This window comes from Chroicocephalus ridibundus, chromosome 3 (assembly GCF_963924245.1).
Source record: "Chroicocephalus ridibundus chromosome 3, bChrRid1.1, whole genome shotgun sequence".
NCBI classification, from domain to species: Eukaryota; Metazoa; Chordata; class Aves; order Charadriiformes; family Laridae; genus Chroicocephalus; species Chroicocephalus ridibundus.
In genome coordinates this window covers 38,810,792-38,835,488 of record NC_086286.1, presented here as the reverse complement: position 1 = coordinate 38,835,488, position 24,697 = coordinate 38,810,792, and positions in this window count along the sequence as shown.

Sequence of the window (24,697 nt, the reverse complement as noted above, 5' to 3'; positions counted from 1 at the left end):
CCAAACTCCGTGTAAAGACCCAAATCAGTCAAATCAGAAACTTGCTAGAATTCAGTGCTTGTCAACATTTTTGTGAACTGTTCCAAAATGTGAATGCTAGCTGATTCATTTCAAACTGATTTAGACAGTCCAAGGTCGTCTGGAGCTGTTTTTCTCAGAATGACAACAGAGTATTTTGGAAGGAGTATAACCAGAAGCCTATTATATTTTTCATAGGTTGAGAAATATAAAACCTAGAGTAATTCAGAGAGACATTGCTTTGGTTTTGCTAAATCTTATTTTGTTTGCACTTTCTATCCCTTTCTTAGTTTGTCTTTATTACTTGTTTCAAACAAACAGTTATATAAAGCCATTTGAACCCCATGTCATGGAAGTGGTCATTTCATCAATGCTCTCCAATCAATCCAGAACTGGAATTTCATCTCTGTTCCAGCCTCTTCTCTGACCTGAGATATTCTGCATCCTCACTGACCAGTACCTTTCATAAAAATCAAAGCCTTAGGCTTCAACAAAAAAAGCATCTATTATTTTACCTTTCCTTGTCTGACATTTTTCTCTGGGGAAAAAATATCACCTTACACCCTAATCAACCCGGAATTTTATAAATAAATAAGGTATGCCTTTCAAAAATCAAAACTTGCTTGGTAAGCAGCAATTGATTCCTAACTTTAATAAAGGAAAATGCTCTGAACCGCTAATACTATTACCGGAAGATTATTTGTGAATCTATTAAAAAAGGCCTAAAATTAGGTTCATGCAGAAAGTATAAAAGAAATTAGCTATATAATATTCACATGGACTTAGCTGCAGCACCTCCTGTCTGAAATATTTGCCCTATATTTCTGTACCCTCCAGATTCACAATTTCATTTCAAGTTCCAGAAGAAAGCCTGTCTTCTGTCCCGTATCTTGTTTCTTCTACGTGATGTCCTAAATTGCACTTGATGCCTTGCTTAAGAATTTTTCTAAAGAAAGTTACTTCATTTGTTTTGGCACTTTCTCTTCACAATTTTTCCAGTTCTTCATGCTTTCACTAATACTTTTAAAACATGGCTAAAGAGGATTCCATCATGCATTGTAAATGGCAAAGAGAGATCATATCCTATCAGATGAACATGCCTGCTGTGGGAGAGAAAGTAGGAATGATCCTGATTTCTTTCAGAATTTCACTTCACCAGACCTAAAAAAAATCAAAATTCATTACCTGTCCCCATGTAAAATGCATGTGGAAGATGGTGCTATTGGATTAATTATGTTTCTTTCTCTGGCCTATGGGGTGCTATCTCTTCCTGCACATCTACTGAGAGCTCAGTAGTTCAGATCTAACCCACTGCCATTGTTCTTTTGTTGTATTCGACATCATCTCTTGCATGGAAATAACAATGTTTTTCCCCCTGTTATTCTCATGTTCACAATGAGATATATAACTTCCTTTATATTGAAATTATCATTTCTCCAGATGCCTTTGAGCTGATCTACAGTGAGGGTACTCCACTGCAGCAGAGCAGACATAGACAGGCAACTCACTGCCCCAGGAAGAGTTCACAGACCTGCAGTCTTCCTGCACACACAGAAGGCCCCCACACTGCCAGCTTCTAGCTGCTGAAAAGGGATATCCTGGGAACTCTCAACTTTCTGAGAAGCAGCATTGTTTACCTGAACATGATTGCTAGGAGTCAAAGAAAGGGTGAAAAATAACAAGCTGCAAAGCTGATCTGAATGTGTGAACCTAGAATTCAAGAGAAGTTCTTGCTTCAGAGTTTTAGTCTTTCTTTTCTCACAATACGGTTCCTAGAACCTTTCTCCCTCCTCAGTTTCAGGCCATACAAAGGACAAGCAAAAATTACATTTCTCAGCAGTAGACCCTGGCTCATTCCTCTATTGATGCTTATCAATGCCCACCACCACCTCTTACATATTCACAGGAAAACCACTGTTTTCATCTGTTTATACTCCCTGTTGTCCCACTGAGCCATGGCAATTACACTTATAGTCAGAAAGGCCTCTAAGATAACCATACATCTTCCAGACATTGTATCTGATCTATTATCTGATCTCCTAGTCTTTTTGAATGGGAAGATTTTACTCAACATCTATTCAGTGACATGTTCTCTGTTTCAACTGGTACAAACATTCGAATGACAAAAAATCTGGCAGTGATCTTTCCAAATTCCACTCACAAAACAATCTCTATTCACTTGACAGATTGAAATGAGATGCTTTACACAGTAAATATTATTATAAGTATGTTTGTGGGCTCTGTTTATGGTCTTCTTATTTCAGTGCAAAGAAAAACAGCTGAGAACAATAATTGAACAGAAAGCTGCAAAGCACCACAGATTAATATAAAATGATAAGAACTAAACAATTCAGCTTCTGTAATAGTAAACATGTCTCTATCCTATTAAAATTCTTTGAAAGAATTAATACAATAATAGATAAAAGCAAACCGATGGATACAACTAATTCTTCCCAAAGACTTTTAAAAACCAAATATCCTAGAAGTAGCTCTTAAGAATATTTGGAAACCATAGATGCCTGAAGGTGCATCCACATCACAGTTTTAATTCAAATCACCTCCACTTTCTGTGCTTTGGGTTGGATTGTGGAGCCACCTCAGAATGCACAAACAGGTTTCCTTCCAGAGCCAAACCAGAAGATACAGGCCTAAAACAGACCCGTCACACCACAAAAGATAGCCAATATTTAACCTCTAGACTGTATCAGAAGAGATCTAGCTGACTACAAACCCCCAAAATGCATGAAGCATGTACATTAGGGACTCCAACTGTTTTGGTCTATAGACTTGCTCCCCCTGAGCTGTTCTGCTGGCTGATGCTGACCTAGCAGCGGCTCACATTCACCAGGTGAAAGTTTCTACACCAACTTATCTACCATAAACCAGGATGTCCCTTTAGGGCAGTAAAAATTGACCTCATGTCACTAATCATCTGCCTCTCAGGTGGTAAAATAAAATGCCTCAAAGCAACTTACTATTCTCCCTTATACAGGGAGAACTGAAATGTGTTGGGGATGTTGCCGTAAGGAAGCTGGTAGTGGGAAAAGACTAAGGCAGCTCAGCACACCAGCATGGTGAAAGGACTTAAAGGCAGTTTATGGGCAGTGGGGGAGATGGTGGGGCTGGGAGAATTTGGAGAGACTGGGGGGGATGAGGGTCAAACTGAGATGGAGCAGTGGAGCTTTCTTCAGGTGTCTACAAAAGAGCGATAAGTGCTGTTTGTCTTTTGGCAAACTCTCACCCCTTTCTCAGCCACAGAGCAGAGGAGGAGGAGAAGGCAGGAATTTGCTGTTTATGCAGCACCGACTCCTCTTACAAACAACCCTTGTGCCCTTTGGCATAGGCAAAGCTGTTGGCTCTGCTACTGCTGGCTACTGTCTACTCTGCTGCACAGCAAGTTGGCCCTGTCTGTCTTGAATGATACCGCCCAAAGGACAAGGGTCTTCACTGTTGCGCCAGTTTACAAGCTGCCTCTCCAGCTTCACTCACTGAGATAGGCTCCAATGGTGCCTGTTACGACTCCCTTATGCCTGCCGGCATATCCTCTACAGTCTATATTTCTAATATTTTGACCAGGCTAATTGCAAGTATCACAAATGACGAGTGCCCTGAGATACTTCACTGCAGCCAGATCATCCCTAGCAGTTAGTCTAAATGTTAAAGGCAGAGAAAAATGTATGTAAGATCAACAAAGTAACTGAGTGCCTCTGAGACCAGGCTCTCCTCATTCCTATATTGAGACCCTCCGTAAGTTGTTTAATTGTTACCCTTGCATTTCTTTGGCTTTTAAATCTATACACTTAAAATATGTTTCTCTTCAGCTGTTCTCAGCAAAACATGTTCTCAAGACCGCAGTCTTATCTTAAACATTTCCCAGGTATTTTGCTGCTCTTTGGGTGTCTCCTACCCAGCAATGCATCCTGGCCAGCAATCTAAAAATGGAATTCCAGGTACTGTTTGCATTGGCGCTTTTCTGCAGCTCTCTCCTTCCTCTCTGATACAGCATCAAGTTACATGTCCTTTTTCTACTGCCATATTGTATTGCAGTCATATGAATTTGCTATCTACGTTTACGCCTGTTTCAATATTCCCTCAGAGGTTAGCGTTAATAAAAATCATCATCTTTTTCAATATTAATTCTCCATAACAGACTTCATCAACTGCCTACATGTATAATGGTTCTTTGGATCCCAGCCTCATGACTCTATGCTTATTCATAGAAAATATTTTACATAAACTCAGTATACTCTCTCACTGCTTAGAGAGAGAAACAGCAGTTGAAACAGATCTGTGAAAAAACAAGTGAATTAACTTGTTTTGATAGGAACAACCAAGAAGCTTGGTTGAATGGCCCACATCAGCATCTTTTGGGCATTTCCCCCACTCTGAGGTACTGTGACTTCAATTATTTTTTGTTTATTGAATATCTTGAAAAAATAAGGCTTAATGCCAGCAGCAGTTACTTCAGCAGAGTTGCTTCAGCAAAAACAAAGGCAGAACTTGCACCCAGTGTGCTATGTTAGGTAACCACATACTCTTTCTCTCTCTCACTTCCCCTCTATTTTTAATGCCTCCTCTTGCTGCCTTTTTACTGAAGAAGCATAGCCAATTGCAAGACACCTTGCTTTCATTTGAAAAAGTAAACCTGGCTGCTCTCCAAGAATTCTCATTTTAAGTTACCTGGAACATCGTTTTAAACAGGAACCACATACATTTACTGGTAGGCAACCCAATAATTTCACTCTCCACAGGAATCTTTGAATGCATACATTAATGGTATAAGCATGGGAAAAAAGTTATTCTGAATGAGAAGCCTAGTGTTTACGAAAGCAGTGTTTGATACTTCAGCTAAAATGGTCCTTTACAGGGAAAGAGAAATGCTGAAGCACTAAAGGCATTAAATACGTATTCCAATCAGTCTTTTTTAAAAAATAAATCATTGCTATCACTGTCACAAAATACCATGGGAGGGTGGAATTTGGTTTCATTCCCCAGCATGCTAAATCATAACTAGGCATGTGTGATTTAATATAGCAGTGATTTCCTGATTTGTTTTTAATTGCCAGTATACACAGACTGCATTTTCAGCGTAAGTTATTTTTATTTTAGATGAAAGAAAATGGGAACAATAACAAAGTCTTCATGAGAAAATACTTTTCTGTAGCATATCATATTGACTCTGTATTGCAAAATGGGAGCTGCCTTTAAAGAATGCCAGTTTCAGGAAATGTCAAGATGCCCAGAAAAGGAAACTAACTGCCTAAGGTCCCAGATCAAGAAAGGATTCAAGCACAGGTCTAACATCAATGGGACTTAAACACATGCTTTGTTTAAGCACATACCTAAAAGTCTTCATAAATCAGAAGTTTGTTTTACATATAGCTATACATACAATATATATTTATTAATCACTGTTCATGGTAACGGATTCATGAATAAGAGAATCACATGTAACATATGCCTAACATGGTTCCCAGTACATGTTTATACATAAGTTTTATTCCGTATTTGCCCTATGGCTGAAGGTAGCGTGTTAGGAGAGGAATTGGCATTTGCTCATTCTCAGCTCTTCATCTGTATTAAAAGATTCACGTTCTACTGTAATATTTTCATTTACATCCCCTTCAGGCCAATAAAAAGCATAATCATTTTCCTCCCCAGTAACTGCATGGCCATCAGCTTTAATTTCAGCACACTTTTCTCTTCCTAAACCTTTTTGTCTGCTAACAGCTGGTCAATACATTTCACATTATGCCCCTTTCTCCAAAAGCAGCTATGCCATGCTCCCAGTAATACACCTTCTTGACAACACCTTTGTCCTAATTGTTTCATCCCTTGTAATTTTATGCATATCCTACTGATGGATGCAGAATGTCTGGGAGGCATATATTACAGATTCTATTTCCTCAACCATGTTCACCCAGTTCCTGTGCAAAATAAATCATATCTATAATAAATCATAAAGTCCAGAAAGACTTTAAAGTTACCAGGATGGTGGACTCCTCTGATACAGAATTTGTATTTGCAAATTAAATTCTATGTCATTTTCTGCAGTGCCCTTTCAAATGTACATACAAAAGCCTTGTTTATCCACTTGGTCCTGGGAGATAAGCAGCAGTTCTAACATGCTTTAGTGAATTATCTGAAATTGTTTCAAAACAATTGTGGACTGTTATCAAACAATTTCTTCAGATAATCCAGAAACAACCAATTAACTCCATGAGTTTTTGATATTCTGGCCAGCCAATAAAGCTATGTGCTGCTTTGAAAACCTGGGACAAACACCAGCTATAGCTGGTGCTATAAGCCCATGCACATGATTGATTAATCATCTCTGCAAAATCCAGATGTAATCTCTGTCTCAGTTATGTGTCCTGCGACAATGTGAAGGACTTGAGTACCATTCATTTCCTGTCACTTTACCACCCAGAGCAATTATTAAAGTTACAAACTGCATTCTCAGGAAGCAGCATATTTTCCAAGGCTGCTCTTTCAAAATCCTACTTACTCAAAGTAATTCTGCACACTAACCCATGACACTCTTTCAGTGCCTTCTCTTCCATGATTTAAGAGTATTTGAACTGTTCCAGCTCTGGACACAAGTCCTTTGGCATATCTAATTAAAGAAATACTAGGCTGCTGGCAGGTTCTTACACTACAGAAGCACATTCAACAGATACATTATTATTGGGTAGAAACTACTAAATATTGCCATCTTTGTCAGCGGACTAGACCTCATGACAAATTAGTGATGATACTTAAATTAAGGCAAATGAGAAATAAAATTTCCGTGAAAGTGCTAAAAGACTGTCCCTTAGCCTAATCTGATGGTTCAAATACTCTCATTGCTCAAATCCCTGGCAGAGAAAGAAAACATCTTTTACAATTAAGAAAAAGGTAACAAAATCATTCAGGCAAAAATTATACTACAAGTAGCATTTGTAATTTTGATCCCAGTCCAGCAAAGCTCTTTAGGACATACTTAATTTGTCTTGCTCTTCTGAATTGGAGCCATAATTACGATGTTCTTAACTACCTCTTTTATTTAGTGAAGGAAAACATTTTTAAGACCAAATCAAATGGAGATTGTACGTAGAGTACTAATACAAATTAAGAAATGGAGTAAGGGATTGGTGAAAAAAAAAAAGGAACGTAAAATTTAAAACATTTCAGAAATACATGCTAATACATAATTATTATTGAAATACTACAGTACCTAAAAAAAAAACCTTCTTCCTACCTGTCCCTCAGGTTAGCCATCGTTAGTGTAATTGGCTGATTTTCTAAACGCACCTTCCTTAAGAGGAATATTAAGGCAGGAGATCTGAAGGAGTTCAGGAGTGGCTCTCCAAATCATTTCAAGGGAGGCTCTCCATAAACACAGGACAAAGCTTAGGGAAATCTGCACCCAAACTCTTGGTGGAGAAGAGGCGGCTGCTGCAGGGAGGGACGAAAGAACTAGGAACTCTCAAGGACCTGTGAGAGCAAGGACAAAAATCATGGGGATCTAGAGGAAGTGTTTAGTTCAGGCAGGAAGCTGAGGTGGTCCTTGCAACGTGATTGTCACTGAACTGTCAGATTTCAGGCTGAAGGCCCTGTGAGGCTTTGCAGGTATAATGAGAGTGTCATGGTTTCTCCCTCTTCTGTACCAGTAATAACTTACATCTCCTCCTCTTTGCTGTGTATAAAGCAAAAGTCGAGGAACCGTGTAAAAATCTTAGTGCAGTTATTTTGTTTCTCGTGACAGATGATGGCTGAAGACTGCCAGGGCCCTGAATGCACTCAGGGGCTGTGCAAGCTCTTCCCTGCCCCGTTCCTGGGGCTTGGCTGCCTCTACTGAAGGACAGCCACAATATGGTGCAGCGGTGTCTCTTTGGGTCAGACTAGCGGGAAAGAGCTGTGAGACGCCGTGGGGGCCTCCAACCTTCACCTTGGGAGTTGCGTTCAGTCTTACACCCTTGCTCTTGATTGTTCCTTGAGAGGTGTCTGTGTTTTATGCATGTTCGTGCTTAGATCCCAAAATCCTCTTCTCAAAACAGAAGAAAACTAAAACACTCTCCGTCAGATCCTTCCACCTGCTTTTAAGACAAATCTCCAGGTGCAGTAGCTAGGTTAAGGAGAACGCTCGGACGGAGGACTCATCTCCGCATGAATAGAGAATTTCTTAACCTCTAGCTAGTGGTTAACCAGCTTTCTTCCAAACGAAGCTCAAGGCATTTTTGTCAGTGGAGAAAGGTGTGGAGACAGGTGATTTCAAGGTACCTCTTGAAGCGTAGAGGAGAAAGCAGACCATGCAAACAGGAACTTCTGTGTTTTGGTCTTTGGATGTGTTTTATTCATCTTATCCAAAACATAAGTCAATGTATATATTTTTCTTCATTGGTAGGGTATTAGTTGTGTGGTAGACACAAACACCGACATAATACCTGTTTGGATAATAGCCCACTCAGAGATTTAAAAACTGTTGAGTAGCTACCTCTTAATCACCCCCATCTTCCACTTCTTTGATCCTTGAAAATATTTACTTTACGCTGTAAGCCAAAACCTCCTTCTACCCAACTAAACTATCACCTGCACAAACTTTTGAAAAAGAGCTCCAAAGTTTTTTCTACCAAAAAAAAAGCCCAACCTGATTTGTTTGGTAAGATTTAGTCTCTATAGACATGCTTTGATTCTCTGTTTATGGATCTGTTACCTTCTGGAAATATAGGACACATCTGCTTGCTCGGTTGTAAAGGGCCTCTGTGTGACGAATCATTCACATACATGCCTGTCCTACATATGAACTGCCTTGTAGAGCCCTATCAAAAATTGGCTTAATGCTTCAGATCAGCAGCTGCAAGTTCAGGTCTAACTGGGAGCTTCTCAACATTATACTTTTTGTTGTTTTTAAAGTAAGTTTCTGAACTACTATCCCCGACTTCTTTTGGCATTTTTTCTCTTTGCATTTCAAAATACACTATCATGCCGGGATAGTTTTTTCCACCGTTTACTTCATTTCTTCTTCAGTTACAACTCTGGATTTTGTTCTCTCACAAAATCCTCTATTTACCAATTCTTAATCAAAATCCTACATTTGTACAAATCTTTATGTTGATTTCAGGAGGTCCTGAAGTAAGTTTTAAGCAATATGGCTAGCAATTTCTCCTGTCCCCACAAAGCTGGCACTGTCCCTCTATGGAGTTTTTACTCTGTAGCTTTCTTGTTAACCTTAGTATTTTTATTTTATTTTGTCGGTATCACTTTTCCAGCTCTGCCAAGAATGGTTTACAGCCCCCCAATTAAACATATCTTCTAATTTCAAGATGAATGCGGATAAACTGTAACAGGCAGGTGTGGAGCTCCTCTTCCATGTAGTGCTTTCAGAGCTCTGACGCACTTTTTCAGGTAGTGTCTGACAAAGTTGCCTAGGTGCTTTCCACAGTAGTTACTTTTTTGTGGCATAGTTGGTTTTGGCTGATAAAATCTTTGTCTTCAGAGAAAAGGAACAGAAAAAGGCAAAAAAAAAAAAAAGATAAATCACTGAAGTATGTAAAATGGCACATTAAACTCAGCAAACTGGCTCCAAATAAGTAAGAGGTGAGACAATTATTTGTACAAAATGTAAAATGAGGGTGGTCGGTGGTCACTGCATTCTGAGCATAAATGCCTACAACCATTGAACTGTCCAGGTGCCTAAAACCAAAACCGTGTTAGCAAAAAATAAAAAAATCCCGGAAGTGGCTGAGAGAGTGACTAAAAGGCTACCAAATTTTGCAATGTATTTAAAGGGAAAGAAAACTAAGGTGTATCAGGAAACATGGCGGAAAACTGGCACAAGGCATGGTTATTTCTGGTGGCATTCACAGGGGTTTAGCTCTTGGGCACTTTGGTGAAATGTATGAAACGCTGGCAGTGCACCCAGCTTTGTTGTAAGCTGTGCCCGGAACACCTTCAAGGATCAAGATTAAACAGCACTTAGAGGAAAGCAGAATATTTTCATTGGCAGATAACACACAGCATTAGTTTTTTTAAAAAAGTAAGTAAACTGGAAGTTAGTTCATTTCCTAGGTTTTAGAAATAAAGGAGTGAAGGAAAGACTTCTGCTGAGTTTCAGCTACTTATAGCCAACTGCACCCAAAAGCTTCAGCCTCGCCTACAACAGAATTGCTGCTACCCATTTACAGTTTGAATTTACTAATATAAATATAAAGCGTTCATGCAGTTCATCTGCCATGTATGCCATGTAGCTGTGCTGTCAATTTTGTCTACGGCAGGGATTAGACTGGGACACCTCCACAAGCAACACTGATCTCTCACTCACACAAAGCTGCATGCAGCTTACTATTAATACTCAAGCATGCCACGTTTTACCCCTTTTTATCACAGTGTGGTTCAGGCAGGAATTGCAGGTTTCAATAAAAATGAATAATTTTACCAGTAAGCAACACAAACTTGAGATGCCCTTCACTGGTCTCAAAATATCTTGTTTTCCTGGATCGCATCCATAGCCTGTATGTCAATGGTAGCTGTAGCTTAGCTGAAGTGACTCAGTGGGATTCAAGGCATAAAGTGGGGGTTTTAATATAGATATTCATGCCGAATCGAAGATTACTTCATTTTCATATAAACTTGCGGCATTCTGGGTGTAGTTAGGGGCCAGCTCTGATCACTTTTGCAGCACTGCACTCACTAAGCAGACACCCGGGGATATCAACTTTAAAACCGGGGCCTACCCTGTGCGTCAAGAGGCTTCGCTACGAAAGGAGACTCGAAATAAAACCAGCATAGCGGTGGAAAAATCCTGAACTTGGCAGAGGCCGCGGCCCGTGGCGCTCAGCCTCCCAACCCAGCAAAACAAACCGCTGATAACACTGAGGCGGGCTGGGAGAGCCGCCGATCTAAGCGGGGCCGTGTCTCTCCCAAGGTCAGCTATTTGAGGTACAATAAACAGGAAAATATGGCGGCGGCGGACCCCGCCTCACAAATCCCCGGGCAGTTGCCAGGGCGACACCGCCCGCGCGCGCTTGTTGGGGGGAGGTGGGGGCACCGCGTGCCCCGGCCGTTGGCGGCGGCCGTTGGCCGGAGGAGCGGGCGCCACCTGGCGGCACCCGGGGGCGGAGCCGCCGCCTCACGACTGACCCAGGCTGCCGCGGAGGCCTCCGCTGCGGGGACCGAAATCCCACGGAAACCGCGGCGGAGGAGGAGGGGGAGCTGCTGAAACCCCTCTGGAACGGCAGCGGAGAAGGAAGAGCTCCCGCCTTGCAGGGGGTGGAAGCAAAGTACAAACTGGGCTGCATCCAAAGAAGCGTGGCCAGCAGGCCGGGGTAGGTGATTCTGCCCCTCTACTATGCTCTGGTGAGACCCCCCCCACCTGGAGTACTGTGTGCAGCTCTGGAGTCCTCAGCACAAGAAGGACATGGACCTGTTGGAACGGGTCCAGTGGAGGACCACGAAGATGATTAGAGGGCTGGAGCCCCTCTCCTATGAAGTCAGGCTGAGAAAGTTGGGGTTGTTCAGCCTGGAGAAGAGAAGGCTCCGGGAAGACCTTGTAGCAGCCTACCTGTACCTAAAGGGGCCTACAAGAAAGCTGGAGAAGGACTTTTTACAAGGGTATGTAGTAATAGGATGAGGGGTAATAGCTTCAAACTGGAAGAGGGTAGATTTAGATTAGATATCAGAAAGAAAGTCTTTACTGTGAGGGTGGTGAGGCACTGGAACAGGTTGCCCAGAGAAGTTGTGGATGCCCCATCCCTGGAAGTGTTCAAGGCCAGGCTGGATGGGGCTTTGAGCAGCCTGGTCTAGTGGGAGGTGTCCCTGCCCATGGCGGGCATGTTGGAACTAGATGATCTTTAAGGTCCCTTCCAACTCTAACCATTCAGTGATTCTATGAAACTGACTAATCATACCTATGGTCTGCCAGCAGTCTGAGGCAGGCCTCGTTGCCTCCAGGAGCCCTTCAGTACTGTGTCCCCACAGGACTCCTGTGCATCCCGTGTCTTCCTTCCTATGCAGAAATAGTGGGTTTGGATGAATTTTCACAAGATTAGTAGTTGGCAGGCTTCAAAAAAGATGAACAATCCAGTTAAATAACTTGGTGGCATGCCTTTTTATTTCAGGAGATCTATTGTACTAAAAGCTGTGGGTTTATCACCCTCCTACAGACCATTTGCAGTGTGCCTTACTCTCATGTGGGGTGTACCTAGAAATCTGGCTAGTCCAACATGTCCCATGAATTACATTGGCTTGCCTGGCCTGTGACCACAAATCGCAACAGCTTTCTGAATTAGCCCAATTATTTGTCTCTGTGATGGGGGGAAGCCCCTTTGTGATACTACTTGAACATATGCTCAAACCTCAATCTGAGTAATTCTTTATAGCAAGAACAATATTGCATTTCCAGGCAAGCAGGATAAGCAGTATGTTTAAATATACTTGTTTCAAAGAACTCTACTTTATCTTCTGAATAAATCATGTCAGGGAATAACAGCAATAACAGCCTATTCATTTTAGCATCAAAATAGCAAGAATGTATTTTAAAACAACTATTTTTTTCTGTCCCAGGAAATGGCCTGCCTACCTCCTTTTTAAAATATTATTTTTATAACTCCCGATGGCCTGGATTCAGGATAGAGTTAATATTTTTCTCCATGACGCAGTAGGCAGAACATGCTGAAACTTTATGAACCCAGAAGCGTATTCTCTATGATAAACAAAAACAAACTAAAAAAAATCTCTAAGGACTCCGCAACTCGTATGGCTTTTACCATCTGGCACACAGTCCTGGCACACTGTAAATCTCTGCAAGTGGTATCTCCTCTACAGACCCTGATACATAAAACCCATATGCCAGAGGCTCTTAGAGGCCACCCCTTTAAGTTGCAGACATCACGTTATAACAGCATGAGATCTTCTATGAAGACAAAACTTTTATGATGTTTAGATGGTAAAAAAATGCATTACCTCCAACCCGTAAGTATATGGATGCCACCAGTGGGGGAACTTTTAGTGATGGTGCCTTTCTTTAGAAAGGTCACCAATCACACTCAACACAAGGAGCTGGGAGTTGAGCAAAGGCAAAGCAGGAGAGGGGGTTGAATGTTGGGTAATCCAGATAATTCCGGGGTTATCTCTGGAAAAAATTAAAGCAACTCGCATCAAGGCATTTAGTAATATAAGATACCGAGGTTACATTTGATGAATACCGACTCTAATCACAAATATACTCTGTGTAAATCTGAGCTCCATGATTTTTGGCAAGGATATTAGCCAGCAGCTCAAAAGTCCTGGCACCGATTATCAACATGCCCATAAGTTTCTGCAGGCACAAATACATCTGTTAAATCATTCCTCCGTGCTCCGCTTCAGCAAATATATAAAGTTGTAAGTGTTTATCACTTTATCACCAAGCTCTGTGTCACAGGTCGCACCTGGCCTCCCAGCATGAAGGGGCTGAAGGCTGAAGCCCTGAGGGAGCTCTGAGGAGGTCCCCTGAAGTGTTATGTCTCTTCCCTAGCATTTAAGAGGAGACTGAAAAGCAGAAGGCCCTTAAAAAGGCAGATCACCCTGAATGAGGGCCATCCTCATGAATTACTAGATTTTGATGCCAGAAGGCATAATCAGGTCTAACCCTATGAATCATACACATGTGCTAATGGATCCAGCTCATCTGCTCTCTAGACTTAGCATCTTTTTGATCTGCTAAAATGAGGTTAATGAAGACATGAGATGTCTGCATCTTCCCCAGTCCTCATTTTTGCTTTCTCTGAGGAGTCGTTACCATTTCTTATCTGAACTGGGAAAGTGGAAGAGCTGCAGATGGATAAACACAAATTGTTTCATAGTTTATTCCCTTCATGGGGGTAAGACTTCACCCAAATTTTGAGGTCACGCAGCAGCTCTTTCTGGTGGCATCACCAATGAAGGAACGTTCTGTTAGATTGCTGCTGCTGTGTCTAGCTTCTCCTAGAGAGTGGCAGTTGAGCAAGGGGGCTTCTGCACAAAGAATCAGCCTAGTGCACATATACACACAGAGGGTTACACAACTTACAGAGCTTGTTCAGGGTGGGGTATAGTATGGAAAAATTATTCTAGTCTGGAAAAACGGTGTTTCTTTATTCACACATCCACTTAAAATTTGCAATTAATTACATTTTGCTCTTAGATAAATTGATCTCTCCTTTGTATAAATCTAAAAAGTAATTAGAATTCCTAGTATAATAATACCAGCAGCAACTTCCATAGCTATTCATAACCATCTTCTCTGACTAAGGGCTGTACCAAGAGAAGTGGAAGAAAATATTTTTTCTTCATGTGCCATCCAGTGATTTTTATCCCAAAGTGCATTCGCTGTTGTTCACAACATTTGAGTACAGAACGTCTAACAGCATTTTAATATTGTTGTAATCTCTTTATTACAAGGATAAAGAGATTTTTAAATAGATAAAGAAATTTTTAATTTGAAAAAGCACTAAAATTTGCCTGGTCTCAAATTTAATACTAAAATAATAATAAAAGAATTTTAGTTTGCTTACGGTGTATTAATTTTTATAATCTTAAATTACTAATCCTTATTCTGTTATCATCATTTATTCCTCTTACCATAGCACCCACAAACTCTGTCATAGGCTAAGATTTCCCTGTACTAAGTACTGTACCATGTAAAAAAAAAAAAAGAAAAAAAAATAGCCCATTCCCCAAAGCCTTTATATTTAAGGGTACATACAGCAAGTCCCTTGTAGTACAGGGGTTACAAACAGGGAAATACCAAGAAACAGTAAAGCCATCAATACGATGGACTGACAGCAGGTGAGAGAGCCTAGCTGCTCTCAAGGGATTTGCGGGAAATTTCACGCAGGAAAATTTTAAGGAAGTTTAAGATGACATGGTAAATTTGCAAAGGTTCACAGGGAGAGCCTCCAAAACCTAATGCTATGCGAGAAGCAGACTCAAAAAGGCACATTCCAAAACGTTAACGGGTGGATGATAGATGCTAGCATCTTAATGTGACAGGAAGCGGAGGCAAGATCTTAAACCTGATCAGAAGAGATGAGTGGGAGAAACAATGTGGGAGGAAGTCTGAGTGGGAAGAGCAGGACACTGCACTGTAGGGGTTGAAGAACAGGGAGGCCATGTGTTAGTGCACAGGAGGGGATAAGTCTGTCAAAGACCAGAACAAGGAAACCAGTCTTTGCAGCAGAATTTTGAATGGATCTGATTCCTTTTGTCAAGCTTGGAGGGGAAAAAAGAACTAGTTTTGAGAAGTAGCAGGTATCTCACAAGGTGGAAACAAATGGCCTGTTATAGAGACACTATAATGGAAAAATTTGCAAGATTTGAGCACAGCACTACTGCACAGCTCCAGAGATGCCTGAGCGATATCACAGGCCTGTGTGATGAATAAAGTGATGTTGCGTGTTGTCTAGGAAAGACATTCTGGGTAAGGATGGAGAACTACATCTGAGCCTGAAATGAGATTTTAAGAGGTTTTGTTGAGAGCATGATAAGTGGAATCTCTTTTTCTATTAAGTGTTGAACTATGATTTCTGATATAAATAGGAAAATATGTATATATCAGTATAAGTCTTGACAGTAGTATGTACCAACAATATGAAGTGCAGCACCATGGTAAAGTAAGCGATTGAAAACAGGGACTATAGCAGAGGAAGTAAGAGGTAAATAAGACTCTGGAACTTATGTTCAACAGATGTAGCAGAAACTACAATGTAAATATATTCTATATATTCCTTGACATTAAACATTATTGGGCAAGGAAAGTGAATAAAAGCCCAAATCAGAGTTGGATGAGAAATTTCATATTATCAGTGTTTTTTCTTTAAAGTGAGGAAACCAAAGGCTGTCTATTCATATCATCTTTTTTAGGAATCTTGTTGAAGTTCAGTTTCATGATGAATTTAAGCTGATCTGAAACCAACCTGATACTGAGATGCATGGTCCAGCTTTCACCACATTTCTGCTACTTTTTTTCTATTACCAAGGTAAGTCAATATAAAGTTAACCTTGGAAAAACATTACTAGTTTTAAGCAACATCATGCGATTGACCTATCTCCCCATGACTGCACAAATCACTATAGCTCATGCAAGGGAGAGGGCAGGAATGAGCAGTTCTGAATGGGATGGAGAGGGGAAAGGCAGGACTGCTCCTTGCGGGGGCAGCAGTTTTAGATCAACTTAAGTCATCTGTGAATGACTCTTATGAATGAATCTATGAGCAGTACTAGAGAGTCAAAGCTGGTGTCAAATTTAGGTGCTCTGAATGATGATGAGGAAGAGTCTCTAGGTCTCCTGGGATGTGTGCATTTCTTTCCACTCTTAAACAGTTCTACAGTAAAGGAAAAATATTTTTCTATAGAAAAGAGCGATGATTAAAAGGAACTCTTCCATAAAGTACAATTTTTCATGGGAAAAAAAGAAAAAGCTTTTGCCCCAGAGTTTCTTCCACATTTTTCATTCATTTCAGTCCTTACATTCCACAGAAATGCATACATATTTTACATTAATTACATAGTTCAGATTGTTGGTGATTAAAAGGCTGTAGCAACTTTTCGCTTTTGCTGAGTTTCTCTATGCTTAATTTATTCCCATATTTAGCAAAATAGAGTATCAGTCTGTTTTTTCAAAGTATCATAAAAAATCCATGAAGTTGTTCATATCTTCTGTGTATTCTGTTTTTCTTTTTTGTTTCATCACTGTTTTTTTCCCCATAAATGACTTTCAGCTTGTGCCTAATACAGTGATCATGCAAAAAGATACATTATGTAGCAGCTGAAAGCTTGGCAGGATATTGTTGCAAAAACTCTATAAATATTCCATCACACATGTTAAAAAAAAAAAAAAGAAGAAGAAAAAGAAAAAAGCCTCAGCACATATTTTCTGTGAATATTTGGCAATTGAAATTTACTGACATTCATGTTTGCTAAATTTAAAAAATGCAGGATTGAGCTCATAAAAGTGGATTTTAGACCGTTCATTATTTTATTAAAAATTGCTTGCATGCTCAGGTAACATGAATAATGTGTGATTTATCATGCTTACTCAACTAAGCAAACCAGCTCATAGTTTAAATAGCTAATAATGATACTTGTGCAAATTTTTTGTGATCCATAGGTGAATTTAAAAATGCATTGAATACATTCCCATTGTGGATGATTTGGGGAGGGCACTGTTATCTGTTATGGATAAATCTCAAGAAAAAACATAGTTGTATTTGTCATCGTGAATTACATGTTTATCTCCAGCAAAGTGACTGCTGAACTTATTTTAGGTTAGATCCATAGATACCAATGAGGAAAAGCGTTGTCCTTTAAAACCTGTTTTATCAGCTTTCCTTTTCTCTCTAATCTTAATTCCTTTTCCTCCTCTTTTTCCCTTCATTTATTGCTACATTTATATTTTTAGCTATTGAGATCTAAAGTATGTTGCCCATAGTTTGCATTTTTATCAGCATGTAGTATTTTATGTCAACTTTGTATTTTTTTTATATTTCATATCAACATGTCTTAACCCTGTGAAGGTTTTATGAGAACCATGACATCATAAAAAAGGCTATCTAAATTTAGAAATAGGAAAGCAAGTGGGAAAAAAATTTTGGGAAAAGTCAACAAGGGCTTCTATTGCAGTAATTGCCCTGAAAATTGTGCAACAGATCCATTCTTAATGAAACAATATGCTGAACAGATCTGTTCCAATGATATAAGTGTACACAATATCTTTCCTATTTTAGGAATCCATGCAACATCTAAAAAAAGATGTTCAGAAATCAAATGAATAGAGTATGCAACTCTAAATTATGCAATTATAAAGAAGGATACAATAAAATAGAAGTGCTGAAATAATTCAAACTAACATCAAGATTAAAACTATGAATATATTCAGGTAGTACAAGCAACACTGTTCTGAATTCAGTGCAGATTCAGAACTAGTAAAGAGCAAAACCAGAAAGACAAGATCATATTTGTCATGAGCTGAAACCAGGCATAGCTACGGCTCTTGCTTTGCCTTTGCTGTTGTGACTCTTTTAGTGGGTCTGGCGATACGAAAGAGACTGTTAGAGACCAGTTGATAGCTTCTGCCCTGTTTTATTTGGAAGCCTGGCATCCTTCAGAATATCCTGTATCGCATCTCCAGAGGCCCATATCAATTCTTAAATGCCTCCTGCTCAGGAAAGTTAACTTTAAGCATGTACTTAATCACTTTCCTGAAACAAAACCTAGAAAATTGACTTTGTTAGTGCAATTTATAATAGATTTTCTGGGCACAGCAATTTTTATCGTATTAGCAGAAACAATCCACCTCAATGCCATATCCTTTTTAATAATTGATATTCTCATCCGGTATCTTTACAATCCTACATTAACTGTGAAGATTTCCTATTGAAGGTATAAAATAGCCCTTCTGAAAGAGGAGAAAGAAAACAGCCCAACAGTATGTTTACTAAAACTATGCTGATTCTGCTCTGACGTTCCCCAAAGATAATGAGACATGATTACCTACCTATTTCTTGTAACTTCTGTTATTACTGAGGTTGAAGTAGCTTTTCTCCTATAAATCTTCTTGTGCATAGTTACATGAAATCAATAGCTAAAAAAAAGAGACTTTTATTTTCAAAGGACACTCATTTTCATGTAATACTTGACTTGCACTATTAGACTAATCTCTCTATCAATAGAATCAGATTAATTATCTAGAAATTATGATATGTGATAGGATATAGAATAGCTATCCCATGGTATGGAATGTTGTTTAAGCAGTTTCTTTATTGCTTGAAAAGAATAAAAGTTCACCTAAATCTGAAGTAATGTGATAAAATTATCTCATTGGTCTCTGAGATTCTGATCACTTTATTGTTCTTGATCCTTTAAAATTTAAGGAAAACCATATCGTTTCAACAATACATAAAGAATATACTTCTGTTTTTAAAGAGATTTTCATCTAGCAAACCTTGTAAAAAGCAACATATCATCATACACCATCCACAGCATCTATTGCTAAATTTGCCTGTTTTCTACTTACTCAAATGTGAAGAATATTTCCAGAGGCCTACATTTTACAGAGTTGACATGCCAAAAGTTCACTGACCACACTGTCATCTTCATAATAGCTTTGTTTGCTAGTTAGTTGTTTCTGAATGCACTTGTTCAAAAGGCTTTTGAAGCTGCTGATGTGCTGTATTTAGTTCTTTTGAAATGCTGAAAACAGTGTCTTATTATGTTTAGCTTTTAGCTTACCTTTGTAACCAGTTCTAATTGTTTAATTTACCCATGCTCTTTTAAGGTGGACAGCAGAAAAATCCTCTCTTCTCAAATTACCTGGAGATTATCCATCAGTCAGCTGTCATTACGTTGAATTAGTAATTAAATAGCTTTTTCAGTGAAACTAAAATTACAGCTGTGAGGTTAAAGTACTCAGACGGAACTTAAGAGTTCAGGGCTTGGTCAAGGGTTCCCTGCCCAGCCTTGGGCAGGACTCTCCATCTTCTTGCACCTAAGTTTACCCCTTCTAAAATGGAAAAAATAGACCACCTCTTCTTCCCCACCTTTGCACATTACCGGGATTTTAAGCAATGAGGATCAAGAGCTTTCACAAATTACACAATAAGAGCCATAATTTGTTAACAAATTTAACAAGTTCATGATTTTAAGAATAAGAGTAGTCCCTCTGAGACACTTTATATGTGACCTGTCTTTTCAGGGTCATTAGGACTATTCACAAAATATGAAGACTATTGTGGCATTTTTGCAACCAGGATGCTGTTAACTTGCCTTTTTGTTCCCATTTTTAAGAAAGACTTAGAGCCAGCTCCTGGCTTAGCCAGCATGATAATGACCAAGATAGAATGAAAAGAAACTTTACTTCCCTTTGTACCGTGACATTCTGAATCCAGGATGAAGGTTAGATCTAGCCTACCTTTTTATGACACTGAAAATGATACATGTTTATCTCTAAATATCAGGTGCACTTTTCTTCAGCTGTCAGTTAGACTTAATTCTGTCGTTACAGGATTTGGCAGTTTGCGACTATTAAAAACAGTTTGGAAGGGATATTGCTGCCCTTGGCTGAGTTCTGCATTTTAGCTGTATCACTATTTAAAACCTCTGTGTTTTCCATGTCGCATGAATTCTTAAGTGTCGTCTTTCAGAAGAATGGACAACAGCCTTCAATAGGAGCATACAGGGTATACCTATCTTCCCAGTATCCTGTTTATGCATTTTATATATTTGCTTAATGTCTACTTATATGCACATAAATGAGAATAATACCTGCACGTAGACTATAAAATCATCACAAAACTGAAAGTCAAAATGACAGAATATTCTTTGTATATGCACACCAGCAGCAAAATCTAGAAATGATCTAAATTAAATCTTCCCAGATCTAAAATTCCTAAATAAAGAACAACTCAGGCTTTTCAGCATTTCTCATATTAAAGTAACATGCCCTTTGTTACTTTAAGTTACTTTGTTAAGGAGAGCAAATAAATTTAATCTATTTTAGATTGGACACAAAATGAATTCTGATTGGCAGACGCCTTCTCAGAGAAACCTCTAAGAGTACTTTCTATTCTTAGCAACAGAGGAAATTCTAAGTTGAGTACCTCTGTGATTTACGTTATCTGATACCTAATGTTTCTGAGGGTTTGGGGTTTTTTTTGCGGGAAAAGGGGGATGAATTCCCACATAAGGAGACCATGGGTATGCAAGCATTTGGTACGTCTATGATACAATAACTTTACTTTGGAGTGTCTAAAGTAAAAACAGTGTCTTCCTTTTTAATTGAGATGAACTAGCTCTTATCGATTGGTTTGAAATCATGCATTTCTGCTTGGAAAATATGCACTGTCTGCATTTGTATCATGTTGAAATAAGACCTGATCCTTCTCCTACTTACATTGGTCGTAAAGCCCTTACAATGGAAAAGAATTGTGCCTTGTTCTGATAAAATACATGTGTTTCTCTGTGTTTATATGTGTATATAATATATATATATGTATTTCCAAGCAATTAATAATTAAAAAATATGCTCAAAAGATTTCTCCAAGCCTTTTACTTTCTAATATGTTATACCCTTGGTAGAGGGAAACTCCTCAGTTTTTGAGTATTTAAGGCAATAATAGTATTTGTCAGCACCAAGTATGAAGTTAACACCAGTTATGAATATAACCTTCCCGTTGGGCAGTCATTAAAAAGTTTTTCTTTCTTATTCCTGTATAAATATCTAGGTTAGATTCTAAATAAAAATTCTGTGAACTTCAGTTGAAACAAAAATAACAGAACTATTTGAGGTTTGTTACAGTCACTTCTATATCCAGTTGACCTTGTCCCAATTTTAGCTTTGTTTCCTTTTTCTGTGTGGCTTCTGGGAACCTGCTTTGAAAATAAAATCTACTCAGAGGGTCAAATCCTGAATATCTTACTCTGATAAAATGTCTAGCTGGCTTTGCCTGGCCGAGACTTGAAAACTGTTGCCTTTGCACTCCACATTTTTTTCTGAATCGGAGCTAAAGTTCAACTGCTAAGGCAATGAGAACCTAGAACAAAATAGGACATATTGAATACAGTCAATTTGTGCCAAACTAAGATTCATAATAACGGGAAAAAAATTACTATCAGCTCAAGCATACAGGAATTTTAATAGTAAATAATGGTTGTACATTCAATGTTAAGAGTTTGGGGCATTTTTTAAGGTGTGAAAGAAAAAAAAAAGTAAAAAAAAAAAAAAGGTAAACTAACTTTACCCAAGAATCTAATATTAGCTTCAGCAAAGTATTTCCAATTCAGACCATATGCTGAGGACTAGACTATTCCTTTAAAATGCAAGTACAGAACACTTTTTCCAGGTTTTCATCCTGGGATGGGGAAAAAAGAGGTAGTGCACATGCTGCTTCTTTCCTCCATAGGTTAAGGATACGTTGTCCAGCTTTTAACATTGCATGTGCTGTAAAGCAAGATCAGCACAGATACTTGCCTCTTCTTTGTCCCTTCTTGCCCCACAGTGGGAGCATGTACTGCCCATGTTACCTGCCTGGCAACATTGAGAAAATTGTTGTTTTTTTTCTCTTCCTCAGTTTTTTACTCTTCCTCAGTTCCTTGATTATCAAGATATTATTATCCTGATCTTTTTTGTGAAGTGGTTTAAAATGTTTAATAAAAATGCTACGCTTGCAGGAAGAATTGCAGGATCACCGGTAATTGTTAGAGCAGTTTTGCTTATACATAGCAATGATTGACAGTCTGTTCAACGATGATCCAGTAGGTACCAGCAAAGCTTAAATTTCTCTGTTTCTCATTCATGCTAAAAAATTATATTCTGCTCTGGTAAGCTAAATGAATCTCAAGACTTAAATCTCTCAGATCTTATAAATCAGGGTTTGCCCAGGGTCATAATATATATTTATTGTGAAATACTGTAATAAAAAATCAAAAGGCTTAATTTGTAGCCACCACTGCATTGTGATCATTTCATATGCCGAAGATAGACACCTAACTGATAATTTCCACATAAACTCTTCTGATCACATAAGTGGTCACAATAGCTGAGCACAAACATTCATGTGTGCAGGTCTGTGCCCTGATAAGTGGTGCAGTTCCCCATTAACATGGTTAATTGCTAAGTGTCAAATGCTGCAACTCCGTATACTGCCAGTGGCTAAGAATAGATCTTTCACAGTCTGACCAAGCAATAGCGAATGAAGCACTCCACAATGCAGACCAGAGCTGCAGTGACCTCCACAGAGGCAGGGGTAGACTGTGTACAAGTTTGCTGGCCATCCCTTGCCTTTTCCCAAATCAACTGCATGCCGTGCTATAAAAAAATTGCTGCAGAACACATAATGCATCTATGAAAGCCACACTCTGCAAACTTTTTCTCTGTCTCCTGTTGTTTTTACCAGAGACACAGAGGGAAGTATAAATTTTGCATCCTCTTCACTTTACCCAGAGTAGTAGTCTCTTCAGTGTAATAGAAATAGCCACATCATTAAGCCAGGAAAGGTCTGTGGGCCTGAATGTCCTGCTCATCTTTTCCGATGGAGGAAGTACATGCTGTTTGTTTCTTCCAGTAGTATAGCTGTTGATGTTGTGTGGGACTATCAACAAATACAGGACCGGATGTTATCTCTACTGAAGTAAATGTTAATACTCCCATAAGGAGAACAGGTGCTAAGAACTTGTGAAAGAGATACTACAAAACATATAGCTAAATTTGGAAGAGATTTTTGGATACCACCTACATGATGGAGCATGCAGTATTGATTTCAAGATATTTAGGCATTCATCTTTTAGAAACAGCACACAACAAAATAATTTGAGAGGAAGTCTGCAGCAGGATGGATACACAGTCACAAAAATATGGCAGCAATTTCATAAGATGATACATTACTAGACGAACAATAAACCACCATATTCAGCATATAACAATATTCTACATGTTGCATTTTATGTCCAGCAAAAGATTTGCAAGAAAAATGTTGACGTACTTAGAGTTTTGAAAAATTGTCTTCTTAAGCAGCCAACAGGATACAGGAAGATTCTTCCCAAGAGCATCAGAAGTTCTAACATCCTTTAGAAAACAACAATTAATTTCATCAAATAATGTATGCCACAGGTAAACTATGTTCTGTTAACTGAAGTAGTAGATCATAAAACAATCAGATACACTTGATTTCAAATAAAAATGGTCTTAAAAGAATACTAAAGTAGCAAAATGATAAGATGTCATGATTAAAATAACTTTCATTTGAGCTACTTGAACATATGCACTATAACAGTTTTGTTCTACAATGCACAAAAGTTCCTGGCTAAATAAAGCTTTTGCAGGTCTTGCTTTTGTAAAGAGAAGTAAAAGAGAACATTTCTTTCTTACTTGCTCTTTTGCTTCATCCACTGTCTATCTCAAACCCTAAATAGTGGAGAGGAAGATGGCATAAATTAGGCACACAAATTAGCCAAACAAAGGTTACACAGCATGTCATGTGAACAAAATTAATGCCAATCACTTGAAGATCGTAGAATCATAGAATCATAGAATGGTTCAAGTTGGAAGGGACCTTAAAGATCATCTAGTTCCAACATCCTGGCCATGGGCAGGGACACCTCCCACTAGACCAGGCTGCTCAAAGCCTCATCCAGCCTGGCCTTGAACACTTCCAGGGATGGAGCAGCCACAATTTTGCTGGGCAACGTGTTCCACTGCCTCACCACCCTCACAGTGAAAAATTTCTTCCTGATGTCCAACCTAAATCTACCCCCCTTCAGTTTGAAACCATTACCCCTCGTCCTATCATTACATTCCCTTATAAAGAGTCCCTCCCCATCCTTCCTGTAAGCCCCCTTTAGGTACTGGAAGGCTGCTATAAGGTCTCCCCAGAGCCTTCTCTTCTCCAGGCTGAACAGCCCCAACTCTGTCAGGCTGTCCTCATAGCAGAGGTGCTCCAGCCCTCTGATCGTCTTCGTGGCCCTCCTCTGGACCCATTCCAACAGGTCCATGTCCTTCTTGTGCTGAGGACTCCAGAGCTGCACACAATACTCCAGGTGGGGTCTCATGAGAGTGGAGTAGAGGGACAGAATCACCTCCCTTGGCCTGACGGCCATGCTTCTTTTGATGCAGCCCAGGATGCGGTTGGCTTTCTGAGCTGCAAGTGCACACTGCCGGCTCACGTTGGCCTTCTCGTCCACCAGCATC